This window comes from Lepidochelys kempii, chromosome 2 (assembly GCF_965140285.1).
Source record: "Lepidochelys kempii isolate rLepKem1 chromosome 2, rLepKem1.hap1, whole genome shotgun sequence".
NCBI classification, from domain to species: domain Eukaryota; kingdom Metazoa; phylum Chordata; order Testudines; family Cheloniidae; genus Lepidochelys; species Lepidochelys kempii.
In genome coordinates, this window is record NC_136381.1 from 93,971,263 (window position 1) to 93,992,184 (window position 20,922).

The following is a 20,922-nucleotide window of genomic DNA, read 5'->3' on the forward strand; positions in this document are numbered from 1 at the left end:
TACAAATTAATAAAAGTAGTTAGTTTCTTGGCTAAATTAAAGCAAACATAAAATACAATATAATTATTTCTGGCAAAATTATAAAAGTTTACAAGAAGTTGATAAGAAGATCCAGGGTCCAAATAAAATAATTTGAAGCCTACTGATGCAAACACTTGGGCATGTGAAAAAAAAATTATTTATGTGATCCGTCCCAGTGATGTCAAATTACTTATGCTGTAAGTGTTTGCAAAGTTGAGAACACCTTGATCCTACCAGGTGCTTTAACCACATGAGTAGCGCCAAAAAGATCAAAAGAGGGACGGTTCATATGCTTAAAGTTATGCACATGTGCTGTGCTGGGCAGGGGTCAGAGTGCTGAGCACCTTACACAATTGAGCCCATAAAGACCTACTAGGATCAGAGATGATGAGATGATCAGATTCCAGTTATTTCTTATTATAGGAGTTATGAAAAGGCCTGCTATATTTAAGGTTATGTAAGAGTTTCCATTCTGATATCCTATTTTCAGTCATTTATGGGTTTCAGCCTTTGAGGTTAAAATTGTTCCAGCTTGATCTCTATCTGAAGGTGTAGGTCTGTTTAAATATTCAGCCACTTTTGGCTGGTGGTAGAAAGTTGAAGTTTGGCTTGGAAATAGTCCTAGCTGAGAAATATCTATGGATATTTTAGAGAAAGTTGGTTTTGATTTGATCCATTGCAATTAACATTTTGCACATGTTTAATACATTTTGCATGGAGGTCTCATTATAGCAGTACTGTGCACAGGTAAAGAAGTCCACACTACGCGTGCATGGCTAATTTAGTGGTACAGTGAGGTATTTATTGAAGGTGCATAGTGAATGAGGCAGAGGCACTCCAAAGGCACTCTTGCCTCATTTAGGGGAACATTTTCAGAAGTCGGACTACAGTATGAGCTCTCTGTTTCTAGGTACAATTTGTATGCTGCCTATTTTTCTTTTTCATCCACAAAATGATTTGCTGGTACCAGAACTCATATTTGCACCAGAAAATCATTTTGCAGATGCAGAAAATATAGGCATACATTTGCATGTGGGAAAGAGACAATGCTTTACTGAAAAATACCCTTTTCTGTGCATATTGTAAGGTAAGATGCACAGATCATAATGTTCACAGGAGAGGCGATCTGTAGTGTGGACTTCCTATGGGTCAGATTGTGACGTTAGCTATGCTTCCATGGAGGGGAATGAAGGAAAGCAAGGAGTTACTTCTCTGTATGGGCTACTGTAACACAAGAGTGAGCAGGCATGGGTGAGCTGCTGCTTCCACCTGCATGCAAATGGTTGGTGAGTGGACAGGTGGGAGTGGTGATTGGGTGAGCCTTGCACCCCAGTTTTCGAGGAGGGGGGAAATAAGCTGTGTTGGGATAGTTTACTTCCCTTATGGAGCAAGGGGGAAACAGGACCAAACTCAAGTTACATGCCAATCTGCTCTGCTCTTGGGCAAGCTCAGTTGTGCATAGCTCCTTGTTCAAAATGCATTGCAAGGTGCCAGTCCAGGTCTAACTGCACAGGACAAGACACCTTCCTGCAGCCCTCAGAAACTGTGGGGGATAAAGTGTTTCAATAACGTTTATACAAATAGATCCACATTACTGTATGTGTTTTCCTATCATTTTATTTCAGAAGACCTAGGCATTTCAGTTTAAAAAGCAGTGTTAGGAGGATGTTAGAATTGCATGGGAAATCATGCAAAGTCATAAAGTGTCCACGTTAAATGCATGCTTCACATTAATTTTGTCCTCTTCTTTGTATGCATTTTGACACATCTGACACATGATGACAGAGGGTAAAGTCATAGCCCCAGTGAAGTTAATGGTCAAAGTCCCATTGAGTTCAATAGAAACAGGATTTCACCCATATTTTTTCAAATGATATAATATCATACAGTTTTTCTAGACTTTAGGTGAATATATGGAGTGTTTTGTAATATTGCATTTTTGTATCCTTAAACAATTTTCCCTGCCATAATAGATCAATATACTTTTATATGAAACAGGGCCTGCTTCTTCTCTCACATTGGTGTAAACCAGGTGTAGCTTCACTATTATTGGGGGAGGTACATCAGTTTAAAACTGTTAGAAGACAACAGAGAATGAGACTATTAGCCTGTTTATATACATTCTTTTCTCTCCAAGGTTAGAATTTTAATAGTTTAGGTCTGTCACAGGGAAACTCTACTCACCACTGGGGCACCTCCTTGTGGCTGCATCTGTGGATTAGCTCCATTCAGGTCTGACACCCCCTTCTGCTGGTCGCTGCACACCCTGTTGTTTTTCTCACACTCCTTGTGACTCTGTCTTCATGGCTTGACACTCCGGCCAGGTCATTATGGTCTTCCCCTTCTGGGGTATCAAAGACTTTACATACTAGTGGCCTTAGGCAGTCTTCTCATTCACTTCTCTGACGGTGCCACCTCCCCAGTGGCTGGTAGGGGAACCTAGGCCAACTCGGTACTTCAGGCTCCAGTCCAGGGACCCTATCGCTAGCAATGGTGGCCTGTTCACTCCCAGATCATGTTGCTCTTCCCCTGGACTCCGTCCTTCATCTTTCTACTTCTCAGTTCTGTTTTCTGGCTCCCTCGCCTCTCTGGGTTTTCCCTCCTTCCAGGGATTAACTGCAGGCTACCTGGCACTCTAGCCCCAACACCTCCCTTCTCCCAGGGAGTGATGGCAGACTACCTCCATGCAGCCCCTTTCTGTTGCCAGCTTCCTGTCTTTATAAACCTGGCCTACCCTCTCCCCCAGCTGGACTTCATCAGCAAATTAGGTCTTAGCAATACCTGACTTTGCTCCAGTGGCAGCCTATAGGTTATTTTTAATTCTGCCCCCTGGTGCATACGTGTTTCCCATCACAATGGCTCAATCCTGCATTATGTTCAGTGCCTCCTGGGATGTGCTTAATACCTAGCAGGATAAGGTGCTTAGCCATATACGGCACAATTTCTTTCCATCCATCAGCACAGCATACCTCAGGTACAATTCAGGGCATGCAGCAGTTAATTATTTAGCAAATCTAACTGAATAAGAAATTATTTAGCAAATCGAGCTGAGCACTCCTGCATACGAGAGGTGAAATGTAGGGGATAAGCTCTTTATTGCTCCATATAATACAAAGTGATAAGAGTTGATCCTTAAGTCAAAAGGGACACCACCATTCTTGTCAATGATATTGCACTGCAAGTGCTGCCGCTATTTGGAACAAATGGGAAATAAAATGAATCTAAACTCTACTTACACATCTCAGCATGTCTTTTCTTATGGGCTGCGGACAGCCACGCTACCCATTGTACTGTAGGGCATACAAAGGGCTGAAAGCTCCCCTCTGTGTTCCTGGCCAGGTTTATGGGCTTGTATGGTGAGTCGTGGCATGGGCCATGGCTCTATTTCCTCCCCACTACCTTAGGGTGGGTTGTGCTCCCAAGGTACAAGAGGCGGAAGTAGTCTTTGCAGTCCCCTAAGCATAGGGAATGTGATTGCTCTTTCTGGAGGGGACTTATTGGGAAGAAGATTCCTTACACTCTCACTCTTGCACCCACACAAGGGCCAAGGACAATTTTGACCTAACTTATTTATTAGAAAAGATAGCATGATTGAAATTTGTGTGATTGATTTAGTTGGGGATTGGTCCTGCTTTGAGCAGGGGTTTAGACTAGATGACCTCCTGAGGTCCCTTCCAACCCTGATATTCTATGATTCTATGAAAGAACTAACAGGGGATACCTACTGAACTAGGAACTGGACAGTGTCACTTTTTTGATCCTTTAGCATAAGATAGAACACTGACATTTAAAGTGACGTATTGTGGAAGGGAAAGTTTTATGGAAGTGGTGACATCACCAGTAAGTTAAGTTGCCTTCACCTGAGCCTTTTCTTCAATGTCACAGTCATGCTATTTAGATAATCTTTTAGTAGCTGGTTTCAGAGTAACAGCCGTGTTAGTCTGTATTTGCAAGAAGAAAAGGAGTACTTGTGGCACCTTAGAGACTAACCAATTTATCTGAGCATGAGCTTTCGTGAGCTACAGCTCACTATGAAGTGAGCTGTAGCTCACGAAAGCTCATGCTCAGATAAATTGGTTAGTCTCTAAGGTGCCACAAGTACTCCTTTTCTTTTAGTAGCTGTTCTGCATTTTGATTGGCCAGTGGCCTTCACCTATAGCATTATGCTTGATGTTTCTTTGGGAAGTTATTTTAAGCTACGTTTTAAGTGCTTCTCTAACTATATAGAAACGTAAAAGCTATTTTTGCAGTGACCTACTGTAGTTGCAGGTCTCACGCATGCTTGGCTAGTTATCAGAAAATGCCTTTTCTATATGAGGACATGAGCAGATTTACAATTTTGAGGACAGTCAAGCTCATGCTGCTTCAGCTTATATTATTTTAGTTTATTTGTTTTCCTTTCCTTCTGTTTTGCACTAGCATTTCCCCTCCTTTTCATCTTCTGAAATTGTTCTTTAGTTCTGTACCTATCGCTTTTGACCATCACTAATTGTACGGTTTTACCTCTGTCATATACTTTTATTGTTGCAAATTACTGACATGTGAAATGCAGAACCATTAAATGGAGGTTATTGGTAATGTTGTTGAGCCTAAAAAAAATAAATCCTACATTATTTTAAACTTCATGCACTGATAACTGTTTGTCCCACCTTTAAGATCTGTCTCATTTGTGGTCAACGACAGGTCAGGATGTATGTTTGGACCCCTTATCCTCCATGCCAGTGCCTAGCTAGCTGTCCATAGGTCTTATCCAAAGTCCGGTGAAGGCAATGGGAGTCCTTCTATTGACTTTAATGGGCTTTGGCTCATGCCCCTTGTGAGGTGATATCAGAAACATGCCTAGCAAGTCTGATTCTTTTACAATCTGCTAGCATAGTGCATCTCTTCCGGTCAATCTTTCTCTTTACTTTGACATCTTTTGCCAAACCTTCCTGAAGCATTTGACACAAATGTCTATCTGCAGACCCATCAGGCTTTCATTCCAGGTATTAATTGTTTTTCATCTCTCACAACAATAAAGTGATGCTAGACCTACTGCTGTTCTATAGGCGATTGCTTGCATCATAGTGCTTGTGCCGTCTCATGTACGCTCTGTTTCTCCAGCTGTTAAATAACAACCTTGCCTTCTTGTCACAACCCTTTGTTTCTTCCATAATTCTAGAGACTTGAGAAAATGTTTCTAATGGAAAGATCCAATACATAAAAATCATATTCCTGAGTGTATGTGTGAGTGCATATGGGTCTTTTTTCTGTATGAACTTTTCCTCTTTGTTAAACAGAACATTTATGACTTGTTTAAGGACACTTGGAGATCCTGTATGTTCTAGTTTCTAAAGATTAAAGGCTCAAAGTTTGCTTTGAGTGCACAGTCAAGTGAACTTAAACATAACGGAGATTTGTGTTGCAGAATTTCCTCTGTGTAAGTGTACATCTCCTCTACACTGACAACATACTTGAGAGGAGAGGGTGCACAGAGTGTAGGAGGGGTGCATGTTGGGGCAGGTGGAGCTGAGTTCTGTTATTTCTGATTAACTCACACTTCCCCATTAATGAGTGCGTATTACAGATCCTCCTTTGTGTCTGATCTACAGAGAAAATGTGACCATTAAGCTCCAATTAGAGAGGATTGACTCTTTAGTGGAAGCTATACAAGCTAATGCTTTTAGCTCTCGACATCTCTGATTAAGTCCTGAGTATGTCAGCCACAGTGGTGGCCATCACACGATTTCCAGCTTCCGCCAATGGTGGAAGTTAAAGAAGGTCTCCTGGTGCTCTAGCTTCCAATGGGGGTGGAGGGATGAGGATCAGTGAGCAACAATCAGTTCCCTGTATTTTCCATTGCCAACTACATCTGAATGGGGAATTGGGGAACAGGATGTTCTGTGTTCCAATAAAATATTTTATAACCTTTTATATGCATAGAATATCAAAAATGGAATGTAAAGCTAGATTCCTCACTGTATCTTACTTTTCCCCAACCCATGTGTGCATATAACCTACTCCTAGCTGGGCACACAGTAATAACTAAGTTCTTCAAAAGTGGTTATATTGTATCAGTTCCACAATTCCATATGCACTGTATTTCAGGAACACTATAGCTGATTTATATTTGTCAGTACTGGTGAAAGTCTACATTTCTTTACATTTAAATATTTATGTCCTAACCCAGATTATCTATTTTGCTGTTTGCTTTGTATTAAATGAAATGGAACATCAGAAGATAAATTTACTTTTGTCTCATTCATCTGTGCTGTCTGAAATGGGAAAACAAAAACAAAAAACCCAACGCCTAAACAACTTCTTAATAAAGGGGAAAAAGCCTCTCTTTTGCTCTCACTGAAGTCAATGGCCTAACTCCCATTGATTTTAGTAGACGTAAGCCATGGCCCTAATTGCTTACATATTCTTTATGTTCATGTTCTATTTGGTGGGTAGTATTAACTTTTATAATTTTATAGTTCAATTAACTACCATAGCTGGAAATTTTCTATTTCTAATTCTTTCAACTTCAAAGAGCAACTATTATTTTGTTATATGCTCTTTATAATATTGGAGATATTTTTCAGTACATTCATATGAGGAAGAAAGGAATCATACAGTTAATTGAAATTAGCATCAGTGTTTTTGCTGTACGTTTTGCTTTGGACAAAAAATATAGTGCATAAATATTTTGCTGCTAAGCTATACACTATGAAAGGGCTAGCAGGTTATAATAGCATAAAATACATAGTTTATTTTGCCCCCAAAACATTGATAGGAGAATGATTATGTATGGATTTTTATTTTAGGGTAGCTATTTTTTTTCAGATGCAAAAAGGTGCAGAATAACCATCAGTCTTATATCCTAAATATAATATTAATGGCTTGCAGTACATATTTGCATAGCAATTGCACTTTTGTTAGTCAAATTCAATACATTTCCCTTTATAATTCTTGGTTATATAGAAAACATCTATCTTACTTACCAAAGTTTATTTTCTTCCAGTTTAAAACAAACAAAAAGAATACCTCACTTGTTTAATATTATTTTGTACAATCATTATTTAGGATAATTAATTTTAGGTTAGGAAAAGCTGATGAGGAAGACCAACAGGAAATATTGAAGGAACATGTGGTAAAATGGTTGGGGCAACCTAAACTGGAAAATACATGTGCGCTAAATAACTGTGTATATTCAAGACTCAGTCTTCCAGATGGTTAGAGACAAGTTTTGCACGTGCTGCCTTGGATAAGCCCAATGCTCAATAGTGTTTTGAAGGACTGGACCATTGCGGCAGAGACATTGTCCTTGTATATGTGTGTATATCCTAAAATACATGGGAAGACAAACAGTGCTAATGGAACAGGAAAACACTGAGATACAAGTACAGTTTAGTAATTTGTGATAAGTACATGTACCTTTTGAAGGTACATAAGGGTCACAGAATTTGCCATAATGTGACTCTCAGTCTATGTTGCTCAGTATTCTGCCTCCAGGGGGGACAATACTGGCTGCTTCAGAAGAAGGTGAATACTCTATAATGTGCTTTTCTGATTGTACAGTGGGGTGGAGCTGAAGATTCAGTCCTGATGCCTGTATTATATTGGCGATGCAAGGGAGAGTGGCCATTCTGCTCGGGGATGTGGCCAGATGCCCATTCACCTTGGCTGGGTGTTGCAACCCTGGGTGTATCCTGCCACTTTTTAAAGAGGTGCAACCTGAAATGATCAGTTTACACTCTGAAGCATAAGTGCTACTGACTCTGTTACAGCACGTGCATAATTACCTATGTTATTTTTGGCCATAAAATTATTCAGTCTGTTTTTTTAAAATCCAGTCACAAGATTTAACTCTACGAGTTATTAAACAAAGAGTGCTGAGAATTGCTGGACAACAGATGGCAATATATTCCACAGTTTAGCAGTGGGGAAAAAGCACACCTTAACTTCCTAAAGTTCTGTGTTCTTCGTAGATTGCAGCTTATCTTAGTGCTTGATAGAGTTTCCCATGGATGAACAGGATACATTTTAGGAACAGGAAAAGAATATCTGGACCAAAAATTCTACCCTTTTTTTGTGGGCTGAGAGAAATGAATAAAGCCCTACATTTGCCAAGTGATGTCTGGGTTTCTGACTTCCCCTGAAATGAACTGGAGTCACTTGGCGTTATCATCCTTTCACATCTGTGGAGATCAGGAGCAACTGCATTGATGTCAACGGAGCTATTGAGTTACATTGATGTAAAACTGGTGTGAGTGGAAGGAGTCTTGAGCCCACAGGTTTGTGTTTCTGTGTAATGCATTGGGAAATTAAGAACAAGTCTGATTCTTAAACTATGTCTGCACTGCAGTCAGGTTGTATTTTGCTCTCTTATGTGATAGCTAGGTCGCTAAAATTATCAGTGAGAACACAGCGATGTGAGACATGGCATGGGTTACGCAAGCCTGCCTGGGTCAGTACTCACGTTGTAAGCCCACTCTGAATATTGCTCCCCCGTGTCCTCCCTGTTTTTTTTTAGCAAGCTAGCTTGGTTAAAGCTACTGTGCTGATTTCTACATGAGCTGCAAATTACACCTCTGGGTGCAGTAGACTTAGATACAGTATATGTAGCCTCAGATACAGTACAAAGAGGATAAGCTGTTAAAATATTTCTCACTGAAATATTAACTTGAAGTTCCTGTCTACTAGTAAATCAAAGCCAGTTCGGTTTTTTTCTATAAGGTTACACGAGTGTTCTGTTAATATAATTTTAGCTTGTGATTCTACAACAATGAACAATTTTCAATCACAATCTGGGAAGCATATACCCAGTTTTTAGCCTAGATATGTCACAGCAGCATACATAGGATACCATAAATGAGTAAATAGCTTTAACTAGTTTTACATTAAAGGTGCTTAAGTTACATGGTATAAACTTCCTTGAAATTCTGTGATGCATTTTTATGTTTCCCTTTTAAGTTACAGAACTGTGATACTGTATGGGGCTTCTTTGAAGACCATTTATTAACTCCTCTCACTCCTAGGTGTTTATATTCTTCAAATATTTGTAGACTGTTATTATGCCCCTTCCCACAACCACTTAGCTGTTGCTTAGTCAAGCAATATGTATATTTCACTCTTGTAATTTTTCCTCATTAATCAGCCCTCTAGCCCAGTGTCACGGTTCCTCCCCCACTCTGAACTCTAGGGTACAGATGTGGGGACCTGCATGAAAACCCTCCTAAGCTTATCTTTACCAGCTTAGGTCAAAACTTCCCCAAGGTACAAAATATTACCCCCGTTATCCTTGGACTGGCCGCTACCACCACCAAACTAATACTGTTTGGATGCGTCCTTCCCCCCAAAATACTTCCCAAAACCTTGCACCCCACTTCCTGGACAAGGTTTGGTAAAAAGCCTCACCAATTTGCCTAGGTGACTACAGACCCAGACCCTTGGATCTTAAGAACAATGAACAATCCTCCCAACACTTGAACCCCCCCTTTCCTGGGAAATGTTGGATAAAAAGCCTCACCAATTTGCATAGGTGACCACAGACCCAAACCCTTGGATCTGAGAACAATGAAAAAGCATTCAGTGTTTTACAAGAAGACTTTTAATAAAAAATAGAAGTAAATAGAAATAAAGAAATCCCCCCTGTAAAATCAGGATGGTAGATACCTTACAGGGTAATTAGATTCAAAAACATAGAGAACCCCTCTAGGCAAAACCTTAAGTTACAAAAAAGATACACAGACAGAAATAGTTATTCTATTCAGCACAATTCTTTTCTCAGCCATTTAAAGAAATCATAATCTAACACATACCTAGCTAGATTACTTACTAAAAGTTCTAAGACTCCATTCCTGTTCTGTCCCCGGCCAAGACGACTACAGACAGACACAGACCCTTTGTTTCTCTCCCTCCTCCCAGCTTTTGAAAGTATCTTGTCTCCTCATTGGTCATTTTGGTCAGGTGCCAGCGAGGTTACCTTTAGCTTCTTAACCCTTTACAGGTGAGAGGAGCTTTCCCCTGGCCAGGAGGGATTTCAAAGGGGTTTACCCTTCCCTTTATATTTATGACACGCCCCCCAAATCTCAGCTAGGGTGAAACACTGGCTGGGATTTCTTCCTGGAGCTCTAGGAAAACAGAGTTAATAAGACACATGCATCTCTAAATATACTACCAAGTACATAAAGACTAACAATATTTTCCACATCTCAAGGACGATTTTAACCAGTTGATTCTGGGAAACTTTCACGGGAGAGTGCATCAGCCACTTTGTTAGAAGCTCCTGAGATGTGTTGGATGTCAAAATCAAAATCTTGGAGAGCTAAACTCCACCGAAGAAGTTTTTTGTTAGTTTCTTTGACGGTGTGAAGCCACTTTAGTGCAGCATGGTCGGTTTGCAGGTGGAAACGCCGTCCCCAAACGTATGGGCGTAGCTTTTCCAGAGCGTAGACAATGGCATAACATTCTTTTTCAGTGACTGACCAGTTGCTTTCCCTCTCAGACAGTTTTTTGCTGAGAAACACTACAGGGTGGAATTCTTGATCAGGTCCTTTCTGCATTAAAACTGCTCCCACACCACGCTCGGATGCATCTGTGGTTACTAGGAACGGTTTGTCAAAGTCTGGGGCCCTTAGTACAGGGTCAGACATGAGTGTCGCTTTAAGCTTGTTAAAGGCCTTCTGACACTTTCCGGTCCACTGAACAGCATTTGGCTGTTTCTTTTTGGTTAGGTCTGTCAGTGGGGCAGCGATTTGGCTGTAGTGCGGTACAAATCGTCTGTAATAACCGGCCAAGCCTAAGAAGGATTGAACCTGTTTCTTTGACTTTGGGACAGGCCACTTTTGGATAGCATCCACTTTGGCCTGTAGGGGGCTGATAGTTCCTTGACCCACCTGGTGTCCAAGGTAAGTCACTCTGTTTAGGCCTATTTGACACTTCTTAGCCTTAACAGTTAGTCCTGCCTCCCTTATGCGCTCAAGGACTTTTTGTAGATGTTCCAGGTGGTCTGCCCAGGAATCCGAAAATATGGCCACATCGTCAAGGTAGGCGACTGCATATTCTCCTAATCCCACTAGGAGACCATCTACAAGTCTTTGGAAAGTGGCGGGTGCATTTCGCAGCCCGAAAGGGAGTACATTAAATTCATACAGCCCGAGATGTGTGATGAAGGCTGACCTTTCCTTGGCAGATTCATCTAGCGGTACCTGCCAGTACCCCTTGGTTAAGTCCAAGGTAGAGATGAACTGGGCCCGTCCCAGTTTCTCTAATAGTTCATCAGTGCGTGGCATTGGATAGTTGTCTGGGCGAGTTACAGCATTTAGCTTACGGTAGTCCACGCAAAAACGTATTTCCCCATCTGGTTTGGGAACTAGAACCACTGGAGATGCCCATGCACTTTCAGAGGGGCGGATTACACCCATCTGTAACATATCCTGGATCTCCCGTTCTATAGCAGTTTTAGCTTGAGGAGACACCCGGTAAGGGTGGACCCTAATTGGGTGAGCATTACCTGTGTCAATGGAGTGGTATGCCCGTTCAGTCAGTCCTGGGGTGGCTGAGAACGTTGGCGCGTAGCTAGTGCACAGCTCCTGGATCTGCTGTCGCTGCATACGCCCAAGGGTCATGGAGAGGTTCACCTCTTCCACACCACCAGCACATTTCCCTTCGTAATAGACACCTTCAGGCCACTCAGCGTCGTCTCCTCCCTGGGCTGTAAACTGACCAACCTTTAATTCTCTGGAATAAAAGGGCTTTAGAGAATTAATATGATACACCTTAGGCTTTCGGTTGGAGGTGGGGAATGCTATGAGATAATTAACAGCTCCCAGGCGCTCCTGGACCACGAATGGCCCTTCCCACGATGCTTCCATTTTATGGGCCTGGAGCGCCTTTAAGACCATGACCTGGTCTCCTACTTTGAAGGAACGCTCTCTGGCATGTTTATCATACCAGGCTTTTTGCTCTTTTTGAGCATCCTGTAAGTTTTCTCTAGCAAGGGCTAAAGAGGTTCGGAGGGTGTTTTGTAGGTTGGTTACAAAGTCCAGAATGTTAGTTCCTGGAGAAGGTGTAAATCCCTCCCATTGCTGCTTCACCAACTGCAATGGCCCCTTAACCTCACGGCCATATACAAGTTCAAATGGGGAAAACCCTAAACTGGGATGTGGTACAGCTCTGTAGGCAAAGAGCAACTGCTGCAATACTAGGTCCCAATCATTGGAGTGCTCATTTACGAATTTACGTATCATGGCCCCCAAAGTTCCATTAAACTTCTCCACCATGCCATTTGTTTGATGATGGTAAGGAGTGGCAACCAAGTTATTTACCCCATGAGCTTCCCAAAGGTTTTTCATAGTTCCTGCCAGGAAATTAGTCCCTGCATCTGTGAGGATGTCGGAGGGCCAACCTACCCTGGCAAAAATGTCTGCTAGTGCCTGGCACACACTTTTAGCCCTGGTGTTGCTTAGAGCTACTGCTTCCGGCCATCGGGTGGCAAAATCCATGAAAGTCAGTATGTACTGCTTTCCTCTGGGTGTCTTTTTCGGAAAAGGACCCAGAATATCCACAGCTACTCGCTGAAATGGAACTTCAATGATGGGGAGTGGCTGGAGAGGAGCTTTGACCTGGTCTTGGGGTTTTCCCACTCTTTGGCACACCTCACAAGACTGGACATAGGTAGAAACATCCTTGCCCATTCCCTCCCAGTGGAATGACCCCCCCAAACGGTCTTTGGTCCTGTTCACCCCAGCATGGCCACTAGGGTGATCCTGGGCTAAGCTCAAGAGCTTGGCCCGGTATTTAGTTGGAACTACCAACTGTCTCTGAGGATGCCAGTCTTCCTGGTGTCCCCCAAAAAGAGTTTCCTTGTATAAAAGTCCTCTTTCTACAACAAACCTGGATCGATTAGAAGAGCTGAGAGGCGGTGGGTTGCTCCGTGCCGCCGTCCACGCTCTCTGGAGGCTTTCATCTGCTTCCTGTTCGGTCTGGAACTGTTCCCTTGATGCTGGAGACATCAGTTCCTCATGGGATTGTGGACCTAGGCTTGGTCCCTCTGGAAACGATATAGGGGATGGAGCTGTTTCTGTTGACTGTGAACCGCTCTCCGCTGGTGCACTATGTTGGGATTCAGGCTCCGGCTGAGCCTCTTGTGTAGGGTTATCGGCTGCTGCCAGTTCAGGTTCGGTGGGGCCCTCTGGTGTTGAGGTTGCAAGTACTGGATTCAGTGCTGACACGGGGTCTGGTGTTTGTTGTTCGGCTGGTTCCGGTTCTGGGACTGGTTCCGTCTGGGTCTCTGGGACTGGATCCACTACTGCTGTTGCAGACATTGGCCTGGGGTCCAGGTCCATCACCTCTGACTGGGTCCTGATAGAAGTTTCCGGAACAGAGCTAGGCCTCACGGCTTGTTTAGCCTGGCTGCGGGTGACCATTCCCACCCTCTTGGCCTGCTTCACGTGATTGGCCAAGTCTTCCCCCAACAGCATGGGGATGGGATAATCATCATAGACTGCAAAAGTCCACATTCCTGACCAGCCCTTGTACTGGACAGGCAACTTGGCTGTAGGCAATTTGAAAGAGTTGGACTTGAAGGGTTGAATCGTCACTTGGATCTCTGGGTTGATTAAATTGGGGTCCACTAAGGAAGCATGGATAGCTGACACTTGTGCTCCGGTGTCCCTCCATGCGGTGATCTTCTTCCCGCCCACACTCACAGTTTCCCTCCGCTCCAAGGGTATCTGGGAGGTATCTGGGCCTGTGGACCTCTGGTGTGATTCCGGTGCAATGAACTGTAATCTGTTGGGGTTCTTGGGGCAGTTGGCCTTTACATGCCCCCGCTCGTTACATTTAAAACATCGTCCCGCTGACGGGTCACCGGGGCGAGGTGGGTTGCTGGAGAACGGGGTGGTGGGACGATAAGGGGTCTGGAGGGTTCTTTGGGAGGTAGGTGGGGCTTTGGGCGGCCCCCGGTAATAGGGTGTGGTCTGGGGTGGTCCCTTCTGGTCTCCGCTCCAACTGCGACCAGGTTTCTTCTTCTCTGCCACCTCCACCCATCTGGCTCCAATCTCTCCTGCCTCGATTACAGTTTTGGGTTTCCCATCTAGGATGTATCTTTCTATTTCCTCAGGAACACCCTCTAAGAATTGTTCCATTTGCATTAGGAAGGGCAAATTTACTGGAGATTCAACACTTGCTCCTGATATCCAGGCATCCTAATGTTTCACAATGTGGTAGGCATGTCGGGTAAATGACATGTCTGGTTTCCACCTTAGGGCTCGGAACCTCAGACGAGACTGCTCGGGTGTTATCCCCATTCTGACTCTCGCCTTGGATTTAAACAGTTCATACTTGTTCATATGTTCTTTAGGCATTTCAGCTGCCACCTCAGCTAAGGGTCCACTGAGCTGCGGCCTCAGCTCTACCATGTATTGGTCAGTAGAGATGTTGTACCCAAGGCAGGCCCTTTCGAAGTTTTCTAAGAAGGCCTCAGTATCATCACCTGCCTTGTAGGTGGGGAACTTTCTGGGATGGGAAGTGGTACCTGGAGAAGGATTGCTAGGGTTTGTTGGTATATTCTGCTGGGCCTTTATCCTCTCCATCTCCTCCACATGCTTCCTTGCCTCCATTTCCCTCTTGTGGGCAGCCTCCTGTACCTCCTTCTCCAGCCGCATGAGTTCTATCTGTCTTTCATGTTCCCTTTGTTTTTCCTCAGCCTGAAATTTGGCTAATTCCAGCTGTAGTCGAGCCGAGGATTTGGCCATTCTAACCTCTCTGTTTTTAACTAACTTTACACCCGAGGTTTAGAAATAAACAAACAAAACTTGGCTGTAAAATTTTGCTGTGCTGGAATAGAATACCTATTCTCTGATAGTGATTGTCAGCCTACAGAAAAAGACAATTCCCTTGTCTCTGCTCTGGGCCCAAATTAAAGCAAAAAACCTCCAACTACTTGGAAACCTGCTTACCCAGCCCAAAGAAAAAAAAAATTCTTTTCAAACCTGTGCTCCTTGTAAAACAAAAAAAAAAATCAAAATCCTAAAAAAAAACCCTGCCACTTTTGTCTCCAGGCAAATGGGTAGAGCACACACCCCCTATTTACTTTTAGGAAGAAAAGAAAAAAAAAACCTCTGGGTTGGAAGACTGTGAATTTCCCTGCAGGAGTTAAGTACCCTGCCTCCAGGCAAAGAAAACCTGCAATTCACAAGATAATCCCCTTTTGTCTCTGCTTGGCCACAAAGCAGAGAGAAACCAAGCTGCTTTCAGTTTCAAAGCTGCTTTCTGGACTTCCTAAAAATTCCTTTTTAAAATCTGTATTTCTAGTTCAAAAAATCTCAACTGGATCTCAAAATGATTTCAGGTTAATCCCACAACTGTGCCACCATGTCATGGTTCCTCCCCCACTCTGAACTCTAGGGTACAGATGTGGGGACCTGCATGAAAACCCTCCTAAGCTTATCTTTACCAGCTTAGGTCAAAACTTCCCCAAGGTACAAAATATTACCCCCGTTATCCTTGGACTGGCCGCTACCACCACCAAACTAATACTGGTTACTGGGGAAGAGCTGTTTGGACGCGTCCTTCCCCCCAAAATACTTCCCAAAACCTTGCACCCCACTTCCTGGACAAGGTTTGGTAAAAAGCCTCACCAATTTGCCTAGGTGACTACAGACCCAGACCCTTGGATCTTAAGAACAATGAACAATCCTCCCAACACTTGAACCCCCCCCTTTCCTGGGAAATGTTGGATAAAAAGCCTCACCAATTTGCATAGGTGACCACAGACCCAAACCCTTGGATCTGAGAACAATGAAAAAGCATTCAGTGTTTTACAAGAAGACTTTTAATAAAAAATAGAAGTAAATAGAAATAAAGAAATCCCCCCTGTAAAATCAGGATGGTAGATACCTTACAGGGTAATTAGATTCAAAAACATAGAGAACCCCTCTAGGCAAAACCTTAAGTTACAAAAAAGATACACAGACAGAAATAGTTATTCTATTCAGCACAATTCTTTTCTCAGCCATTTAAAGAAATCATAATCTAACACATACCTAGCTAGATTACTTACTAAAAGTTCTAAGACTCCATTCCTGTTCTGTCCCCGGCCAAGACGACTACAGACAGACACAGACCCTTTGTTTCTCTCCCTCCTCCCAGCTTTTGAAAGTATCTTGTCTCCTCATTGGTCATTTTGGTCAGGTGCCAGCGAGGTTACCTTTAGCTTCTTAACCCTTTACAGGTGAGAGGAGCTTTCCCCTGGCCAGGAGGGATTTCAAAGGGGTTTACCCTTCCCTTTATATTTATGACACCTAATCATTCTCAACCAGGGGTACCTGTATCCCTGGGTGTATGCAGAGGTCTTCCTGGGGTACATCAACTTATCTAAATATTTGCCTCATTTTACAACAGGCTACATAAAAAGCATTTGTGAAGTCAGTGCAAACTAAAATTTCATACAGACTGCTCTATATACTGTACACTGAAATGTAAGTACAATATTTATATTCCAGTTGATTTATTTTAAAATATTGTAAAAATGAGAAAGTAAGCAATTTTTCAATAAGAGTGTGCTGTGACACTTTCGTATTTTTATGTCTGATTTGTAAGCAAGTAGTTTTTAAGTGAGGTGAAACTTGGGGGTATGCAAGACAAATCAAACTCCTGAAAGGGATACACTAGTCTGGGAAGGTTGAGAGTCACTGCTCTAGCCCTCTGATCATTTTATTGCTTTTTTTTTTCGCTCCATCCAATTTTTCAATCTCTTCCTGGTAATGAAAAGCCCAGAAGTGAATAGTATAGTATAGCTTCAGCTAAACAAGAGCTGCAGAAGGAAACTCTTACCTCCTGCTCCGTTATATTATTCAGATTTTACAACTCAAAAGTTGCATGCCCCTTTTTATACCGTATTATATTGCAAACTGATGTCCACTACCACCCCTGGGTGGAGGTCGTTAAGCATAGCTGGCTTTCAGGGTTTCCCCCCCCATTGAATGCAACGTCCTTCCCCTGAGTCACCCCCTGAGGGTGTAACATACTTATGTGAGAGGCATTATATGGCCAGTGCTCTTGAGAGAGTGAAGTCCATTGCACCACTATAAAGTTTTCCCTGTAAATGGAAACAGTAGCTCTTGCAACTAGTTGTTCCGCTCTTTTTTCCACAGCTAATGCCATGCTGAGTATGACAGAGCAAATAAGGAAAGGAGGACATCAGGGTTACTTTCTTTTAGGGGGAAATAATAACAAAGACTACAAGGGGCTCCACAGTTCAGACTGCCTGATGTGGACTGACTAGTTAGCTAGGATTCCTTAGATGCCCAAGTACATCAACCTCTGACTGGTGTGAATACCCCAGGAGATGCCCTTTGATCATAGTTTAGTTAGTCAGCAAACCCTTGGGAAGAGGACAGGCGGGGTGTTGGATTTTTATTTGTATTGAATTTAAAACTCCTGGATTTTAAGCGCAGGATCACTGTTTGTCTTATGAAGAAAAGGAGGACTTGTGGCACCTTAGAGACTAACCAATTTATTTGAGCATGAGCTTTCGTGTAGCTCACGAAAGCTCATGCTCAAATAAATTGGTTAGTCTCTAAGGTGCCACAAGTCCTCCTTTTCTTTTTGCGAATACAGACTAACACGGCTGTTCCTCTGAAACCTGTTTGTCTTATGTGATTTCAAGAAACAGTTCAACATGTCGTTCTCATTTGGCTTGTATTCTTGAAAATGATTTAAAGTTGCTCTTGATCCATTGGCTGCACTTTGTAGACCAGCTGTATGCCACCAATGGCCAAAAGAAAAGGGAGCTCTTAAAAATCTTATTTTTAGCATTAATCTACTAGCTGGACCATTAGGATCACATGCAGAAGCTTCAGAGATCGAAGGGAGCAGACAGCTGGGTTTTGGGGTCTGTTAATGGATACACTGATGTTTTATAGCGTATTATCTATTCCTTTCAAGTCCTTTTGCTTGAATATACGTCCAGTATACTTATCCCCCTTATTTTCCTGTGCCTGGAGGTATTTATGATAATAGTTTATGTGTGTGTGTGTGTGACGGGGGGGTGTTTTTGTTTATTTCTACTTAGAGCACTGCGTATATTATGCACTGGAATTTTTCAGAGGCAGAACTTTCTCAGAAAGTTGTCAGAGGCAGGCTGACACCAACTGTATCCTCAGGGGGTTGGAGGTAACACTTTGAGTCCACTTGATTATTAACCCAATTCCAGTTGCTGCTAGACCAATGACACATCAAACCAGGTCAATGACATCTCAGCCTAGAAACCCAAAGCCCTTATGACCAGCCAGATAGTGCTGTTTAGTGGAATAGGGTTTTCATTCAGTATTACTTTGTGTTTTTCTAAGCTGAATTTCATTTTAATGTTTTAGAAATTCTCTAGTTCCCTTTTTATTATTTCGTTGGTCTTACTAATTTTTTCAACTCCTATTAGTTTACTATTGGTGACTTTTATTAATATGTTGCTTACATCCTCTTCCAGATCATGTAGATGTTTAATAAAACCATGGGTAACATTTTCAGAAGTCCCTAAGTTACTTACAAGTTTAAATCTCATTGAGTTTCAATGGGACTTAGACTCCTAAATACCTGTTACCTCTGAATATGGGATTTAGGCTTTTAATTCACTTAGGTGCTTTTGAAAATTTTAGTTGAGATCTCACACTGATTCCTTTCAGTACCTCAACAGATACCTTTCCCCAAATTGTTACTTTGGCATTAATCATTACATTTTGCTTAAGGTCCTTCAATTGGTTTTCAGTCTATGTGTGTGAGTTTGTGTGCAAGCTGATTGCAGCAAGTGTTTGTCCTCCTGTATTGCCAGGTCTATGTACATCTAAAATTCCTCCTTCTACTGGGTCCATTGCTAGGCTAGATTTTTGTCTCAAAATCTAGGGTTCCAGGGGGCTTCAAACCAAGTACCATAGCTCATGTTACCAGCTGCTGTACTTCAGAGAGCTCAGATGCTGCCACCATGTTTCTTTCACAAAGAGTGAAGCTGAAGGCAGGTTAAGTTGAACAATTGGAACTTTATTAAACCCTGTGGACTTCTCTGTCCATGCCACTGAGTTGCTTTCAGCCTATCTCCCTGTGTTCCATGTTCCAATGGTGTCCCCAAAATAAAAGGAAAGAGGGAGATAAACTAATTACATCAGATCCCATTGACCTCTCAGGAAGGCTGCCATCTTGGCTGATGCACCATAGCTTGAACTAGGAACCTCCAGAGTTAAAAACAAGAGTCTTGATAGTTTGAGCTGAAGAGCCAACACTGTTTGGTTGAGGCTGTGACAAATTTATATTCTCCGTGGATTGGGCACAGAGGGGGACCTTTAATACACACTCACCAGTGGGTTACATTCTCATGCTTTTCATGCAAATATTGGTGAAAATCTTAAGCCATAAAGAGAAAACAGGAACATTGCCTTGTACCACAGTATTAAGAATTAACAGTTGTAGTTCAGATTCACTTCCCTGGAAAATTACTTTACAGAATGGTTAGCAAGATATCACGTGAAACAAATTATGGCTTGATCATTAAGATCGGAAGAATAAAGTTGTAATAAAGAGTGGAGTGATTAACAGTATTAAAAGTTTTCATTGAGTCCAACATTATAGCAACTGTAAATAGCCCTTTATCCATAACAAAACAGATGTGTACAGTGAATTCAAGGAGAGTGGTTGTACAGAGTAATGGACTGAAACCAGACTGTTTTTCCAATAATTAGATTGTTCTGTTGAAAATGTGAGTAAAATTAATGATAGACAATGTGTTCAACACTTTCCTAATCCACTGCCAAAACCAAGATATGCTGCTAGCTTAGTTGGTGACAATGGAGGTATTGTAGTTGTTTATATCACATAAGATTGGATAGGTTTTTCCAGTCCAAAAGAGTAAGAGATTCTTTAATAATATGTGACAGAGGATAAAATGATATTTTAGCAGAGATTTTAAGAGTCTGACATTCATAAATGCCAGGGTATATTATTTTAACTCACAGAGTTTTACAGAATCTTGGAAAGAGAAATTTGTTTGTCCACATTTGTGTTCCTAAAATCTGTTGTAAAGTTTATTGAACTGGTGAACAAAGAAATGTTACAATTCTAAGATTGTAAACTCCTTGCGGGCAAGGGCTATCTTTTTGTTCCATTTTTGTAGAGCACCTAGCACAATGGGGTACTGGTCCATGTCTGGGGCTCCTTGGCACTACCATAATACTAATAAGATGTATTACTACTATTAGTAATAAGAATGAACTAGCACATATAATTCAGCTCAGAGAGCTCTTTGATATTGATAATTAAGGAGAGGAAGTTAATACCTTTAGTTGGATGTCCTTTTAGAATGTTTCAAAGGCTTCTTGTATATTTCCGTATATTACTTTGCTTATAGTGATTTTACCCTAAACAGTGACTGTGTAAAATGGTGCTTGCTTCCCCACAGATCAGCTCCCTGTGAGAGTCATATCTGCTTTCTTTGGTGACACAAATAATGTTTTCTGCTTTTTATTTCTGTTAGCCCTGCTGAGCCAACAGTGCTGAGAGAGAGAGAGTGAGCTGTTTTCTATTTGTGTGTGTGTATCATCTACAGAATTCTTTATGAGGTTCCAATGAGTTAATCCTGTGTAATCCAATTGCAGGCAATGTGACTATACATTTGATGAGGGCAGAATTTGAAAATCAGACAGTTTTTCATGGTGTAACTGCAGGACTTTTATTTCTAGTGATGATGCAGCAGAATGGTAGAACACAGCTTTACAAGACTTGATTAAGGTTGCAAGATAGACAGTTTGCTTTTCACTTGTCCACTGAGCCCATTTGATATGCCATAAATTGAGAGGCAATAAATACAGATTCTCACAATGCCATTTTTAACCAGTCATGTTTCAGAGTACAATGCACTTTAAGAGCAAAACTGTTTTCCTCTGAATA

General features: G+C 42.0%; 1 protein-coding gene across 1 annotated transcript in view; it reads left to right on the forward strand.

The window, feature by feature from the left end:
• Positions 1-20,922, forward strand: part of CDH7 (cadherin 7) — a 107,951-nt gene that overhangs the window by 10,377 nt on the left and 76,652 nt on the right. The window lies entirely within an intron of this gene.